We start from the raw sequence: 5716 nt of genomic DNA on the forward strand, positions 1-5716 counted from the left end.
TGTTTCTGTGAGAGTTGTGCTACTTTTTATTCGGCAAACTTGGTTGGACCCTCACAACAATAGGCCACTCGGACATGGGCTCCTGTTTTTTATTTTTTATTTTTTATTTTTTATTTTTTATTAACACTTAACTTTCGTTTGCTTTGATTTCGATTGTCTTAATTAATTGTATTAAAATTTTTGTTAAAACTGACAGTTCGATTAGCTATTGGTTGTTATTTATTAACACAATATTCACATTTTCTTTCAGTTGAAAGTAGCTATAGAGTGACTATGGTCCTATTTGGATGTATGAATATTTTTTTTCTATTTATCTTTTATTTATTAACGAAGTTTATAGAGCTATATCAATGAGAAACGTGATCAAATGTCTAAATTGGGATATCTAAAATGAGATATCTTATTCGATTGTAAATTATTTTCAAATTATCTAGTAGATAAAATATGCTACCATATGATATGATATTCTAGATGGGCAAATCTTTCCAGAAGAAAAGCAAAAAGAAGAATCTTACTTCTAATTTTCAGTCATAAAAGAAGACAAACTTATGTTTACATATTTATGTAAAAAAATTGAACTTATTTTAAAGGGCTTATTTTTAGAACGGCCCATAGTCAAGAAGATCTTTATATTTTTTATTTTTCCTTTTTTTTAATGGACGGGCTAAAAAGACGTCTGATTTACAGTCTTTTCAAGTTTTATCCTGTACCAGTAACTGAGAATATCATTTCAATTTGCACCACAATCTCATTGAGGCTATCTATGGCTTGCAACGGGAATTTAACTCTGCATACTGTCTGAACTATAGTCTTAGGTTAGTTTTGATAGAACATATTAGATTTGATTTGATAAATTTGATTATATTAGATAGAGTAGATTATGCTATATTGGATTAGACATACATATGTGTTGGCGGAGAAACTATAACCCGATGAGTGGCATGATCTGGTTTGATTGCCAAGCGATATTGTAGTATTTTGAAAAATTTAATTGTCGGAATGACTACAGTTTCGGCGACTCGTCAACACTTTTATAAAAGTGACGGAACAAATTGGAATTGTTTTGACGTGAAATGGACGCTGCAAACAAAATCGAAATTGGATTTAATTTCAGCTGGAGTATCCTAGCATGCTTAACTAGTACCTTGAATGCTACTTACCTTACCAACTACCCTTATTTGGGTTCTTGGCTTCTAGTATCAAGCTGAGCATTAGTATTCTCCCTCTCCCATTCCCCTTCTCCTCCTCATTCTCTTTCTTTTCCATCTTTCCTTCTCCCGGCTCCTTCCTTACTGCTACTGTAAGGAATGATATTTTTCCTATGTAAATTTGACACTTTTTACAATATTATCGTGTGTATTTTAATTTTAAAATCGCTTGTCAAATTTCAGCAAAAAACAAGTTAAATTCTAGCCATTACACGATTATTACTATTCACTTAAATGAATAGCAACTCGCGTTTCCGATTGAGGCCATTGAGTGCATTTAGCTTCGAACGCGAATCAATTAATGGTAGATATGAGGCATTTTCTCGTTTTACGGTATAAAACTATCCAAATCAATTAAATTTTGGTTAAAAATTTCTTTAAACTATTTAGAACAAGATCTATACTCTCGATCTTAATTACAAAATTTCTATCATCGATTTTTAGAGGATATTCATTTTCAGCCATTCATTTTTATGTCCACCTGATAGACAAGAGAACAATATCGGAAAAGTTTGAAATTTGATTTCTAGACACCTCAAGTGGTATAGATCATTTTNTGGAATTATATATATATATATATATATATATATATATATATATATATATATATATATAGAGTTGAGCTGAAATGCATAGCAAACGGACTTCGTTGCCACCCATTTGTTTTTGATGTGCCTTCAAATCGAAGATCGGTATCGTTGAACATGATCTATACCACTTGTAGTATCTAGAAACCAAATTTTAAATCTTTTCAACATCATTGACCTAATGATCAAAGGGTTTCAAAATTTGTAATTTTAATGGTAGATATGAGGCATTTTCGCGTTTTACGGTATAAAACTATCAAAATCAATTAAATTTTGGTTAAAAATTTCTTTAAACTATTTAAAACAAGATCTATACTCTCGATCTTGATTCCAAAATTCCTATCATCGATTTTTAGAGGATATTCATTTTCAGCCATTTATTTTTATGTCCACTTGATGGACAAGAGAACAATATCGGAAAAGTTTGAAGTTTGATTTCTAGACACCTCAAGTGGTATAGATCATTTTCAACGGTGCCGATCATCGATTTGGAGGCTCCATCATCGAAAACAAATGGGTGGCAAGGGAGCCCGTTTGCTACCGATAGTATTCCAGCTCAATATTCTCTCTCTCTCTCTCTCTCTCTCTTTCTCTCTCTCTCTCTATATATATATATATATGTAGTGTCCCTGGTGTTTAGCGGCCTGTGTGATTTGAGCATCTAAGGCTTGTCGACACGTCTGGAGAGTGTCGGGACAAGTCAGAGTCGTTTTGACGTGAAATGGATGCAAAACGGACTCAGCACGTTGCGAGAGTGGAGTTCTAACACTGAAATCAGCAAAGTGCAGGATTTTAGTGTTGAATACCGGTACTAGAGAGGGGTACCGGTACTCTCGTGTGATTTCAGAATGGACTGCTCTCGGGTTTGCGTATCTGATGCTGAGCACCGGTACCTGTTGTTGAATATCGGTATCGAGCTCCGGTACCGGTACTGCATCGGGCTGGTACCGGTATCCAGCGCGCGAGATTGCGGGCTGAGGGCCCGAGTACCGGTATTCAAGTAGAGTACCAGTACTCCAGCTAGAAAAGTGAGTTGGTGAGGGGTATTTTGGTCTTAGAAGTGGCGTTCAACCCAACCTAACCCGCCTTATATGTATGCGTAGAAAACTTCAGAGAAGAGGATTCTTCTCCTTTTCCTCTCTCTCTCTAGGTGGTGGTTACTGTGCGTCGGGAAGGTCGAGGCTCGAGCTCATGTGGATTTCTCGCTTGTGTGGTGGACCGTTGGTGCGCGTAATTCGTCCGGTTGAGGCCGTTAGAGGGCGAGCGAGCGCGAGGTTCTCCCATCGACTTCTAGCAGACGTTGGACGAGTGATCGAGGTAGGTTGATGTTTACCGAAATCGTTGGATTTGCTAAGTCAGGATTTTTGTCAGCATGCATGTTTTGTATAGTATCATGTTTAGAAGTTCAATTCATCGATTTGTATAGTTTTTATGGAATTTGAGTTTGGAGCCTTAAATTCTAGAATCATTTTACATGTTGGACTTGAATTTGACTTAGGAGAAAACTAATAAACCCTACATTTTCATTTTTTAAAAAGTTATCAGATTTAGCTATAGGAGCTGTTATTAATTTGTATCACCGCTATTAGTGCGAGGTGGATACCCAGATTAGTGTAGGTTGAGTTTACGCTCATGCTGGAAGGCCGAGCTCGTTTTACAGTTGTGTGTAGAATGTTTCGTACTGTCGGGTGCCATCGTGGTGGACGGTTGACCTAGATTTGCATCAGATTGTGCCAAGGGCACGTGAGCTTTGGTTGTTAGACCAGTTAGACCCATTTGCATTGACTACAGCCTATGAGAGCCTGATTGAGCTTGGCAGAGACACGTTTGCATACTCGGTTAGGTCGCGCCCACGAGTGCCGCTCCGGAGTCTGGCTACCTTGCTTTGCGTTGATTTCGTAGTAGTCCGGTTTGGACCTCGCTCTCCACCGGCGGCCCTCGCGGGGGTATACAGTGTAACTTAGACAGGCAAGACGGGCGTATCGCAATCCCTAGTAAGATTGGGTCAGTGTGATGCTGTGAGATCCCTGGTGTTTGACTGTGGAGGCTTGTCGACAGCTCTGGAGAGTGTCGGGACAAGTCCGAGTCGCGTTGGCGTCAAATAGACGCAAAACGGGCTCCGTACGACGTGAGGGCAACTTTCAGCGAAGAAAATCTGCAAACTGCAGTTTTTCTGCTTGCTGTACCGGTACAGCCATTAAGGTGTACCGGTACACTGCACTGGGCCGCGCGCGGGTTGCTCTCAGGTTGGCTGACGTACCGGTACGCGATCCCGTGTACCGGTACACCAGGGTAGGTAGAGGGCTAAATGAGTAATTTTCTCTCTCCCTCGTTTGTATCGCCTCCCTTCTCTTCTTATGGTGTCCGAACAGAGAGAGAGGGAGAGTTTTACCTGTTCTTCTTCTCTCTCTCTCTCGGTTGAAGGTAGGGAAGAAGCCGGTTGGGGAGTTCGTCGCCGACGTCGCGCCGCGAGCCGTTCGAGTGCGCGTGTGACCGGGGCGCTGCGAGGAGGCCGGGCGAGGGCGTGTCTTCGACGTTACTGTCGCCGCGTCGTAGTTCCTCACTGTGGAGGTGAGTTGTTTTGGTCGCATTTTTCCCNTACTTACTCCCTTCTGTAGACTTAGTGGGTGACCGATGTTTGTTTTTGGCGGTGCCCACTGAGGACTACTTGTGTTTACAGTAGTTCTCACGCCCTGTTCTTTTACCGCTATTTTGCAGAGCCGCAGGTACAGGCTGCTGCTTCCTCTGCTGAGCAGGATCGTGGCAAGGGCATCGCGAGCTAGAGCCCTACCAGACTGATCGAGTTAGAGGCGTCCTTCCCTTACAGCAGGTAGTGATTTTCTTTTGGAGCTTTTGTACATAGCAGTTGAACTCGCCACTGCGAGTGGTTTTGTACTCGGGATTTATGTATATGTATAAAAAGCTCTTTTATGTTAGCTACTTCTTTTGCTCTATACTACTGTTTGTAGTATTGTTGCTTCTACAGGTACCAGTGACGCTTCGTATACGGGGAAAATTCCTTGTATACGGCGGATTTGTTGGCGTGCCCGGGGAACAAGACATCCGGGGCGTGACAGATGCTTTGTCAGATCTACAGATATCCTGTGTTGGTTAGCGATAGTATAGTGGCATGTAGCTGTAGATTTTTTTCCAGCTTTTCTTACTATCCTTTGCACTTATTTCTGTAGACTTAGTGGGCGGGCCGTTGAGGTCGGTGGCAGTACCCACTGAGGACTACTTGTTTTACAGTAGTTCTCACATCCAGTTGTTGACCTCCTTTTTGCAGAGCCTTCGTCTGCGGCTGCTGTTGTTGCTGCTAATTCCGACCATGGTAAGGAGTCGCGAGCTAGATCCTTCCTACCCTTGGTTGCCGTGCTAGCGGAGGACCCGTCATAGGTAGTGGGTTTTGTTCATGTACATACTCTTTGTTCGGTTTACTCGCTGGAGCGAGGTGTTAGTGTTGGTTCGGAGCTTTTGTATGTATTATGAACCTTGTGTTTTATATATACATGTTTCAGTTTTGCAGCTCTATACTTCTGGTTGTAGCTATGATTTGATTACAGAAACAGCTATCGCTTCGTATACACGAAAAATTTCTATATATATGGCGGGTCTGTTGGCGTGCACGGGGAAACGTGGTAATCCAGGGCGTGACAATATATATATATATATAGTCCGGCTGTGATACTATCGATAGCACCAAGGACTTGGTGCTATCGAGTTTTCCACCGTTAGATTTAACCCTTTGATTATTTTTACTGTTAGATTATACTATTCAACCAACTACCTACTCAATCCTAGAGGGCCCACATCATTCTAACCGCACATTTCTCAATCCAAGGGCTAAAAAACTAATAGCACTAATAGCTTAGTGCTATTAATAGTATTCCAGCCTATATATATATATATATATATATATAT

At 41.0% G+C, this 5716-nt stretch overlaps 1 long non-coding RNA gene across 1 annotated transcript; it reads left to right on the top strand.

Moving 5' to 3' along the window:
* LOC109720581 lies at positions 3827-4751 on the top strand. Its single transcript, XR_002218990.1, has 2 exons — positions 3827-4366; positions 4514-4751. It is a non-coding gene; the product is annotated as an uncharacterized LOC109720581 (long non-coding RNA).

This window comes from Ananas comosus, linkage group 14 (genome assembly GCF_001540865.1).
Source record: "Ananas comosus cultivar F153 linkage group 14, ASM154086v1, whole genome shotgun sequence".
In the NCBI taxonomy this organism is placed as follows: domain Eukaryota; kingdom Viridiplantae; phylum Streptophyta; class Magnoliopsida; order Poales; family Bromeliaceae; genus Ananas; species Ananas comosus.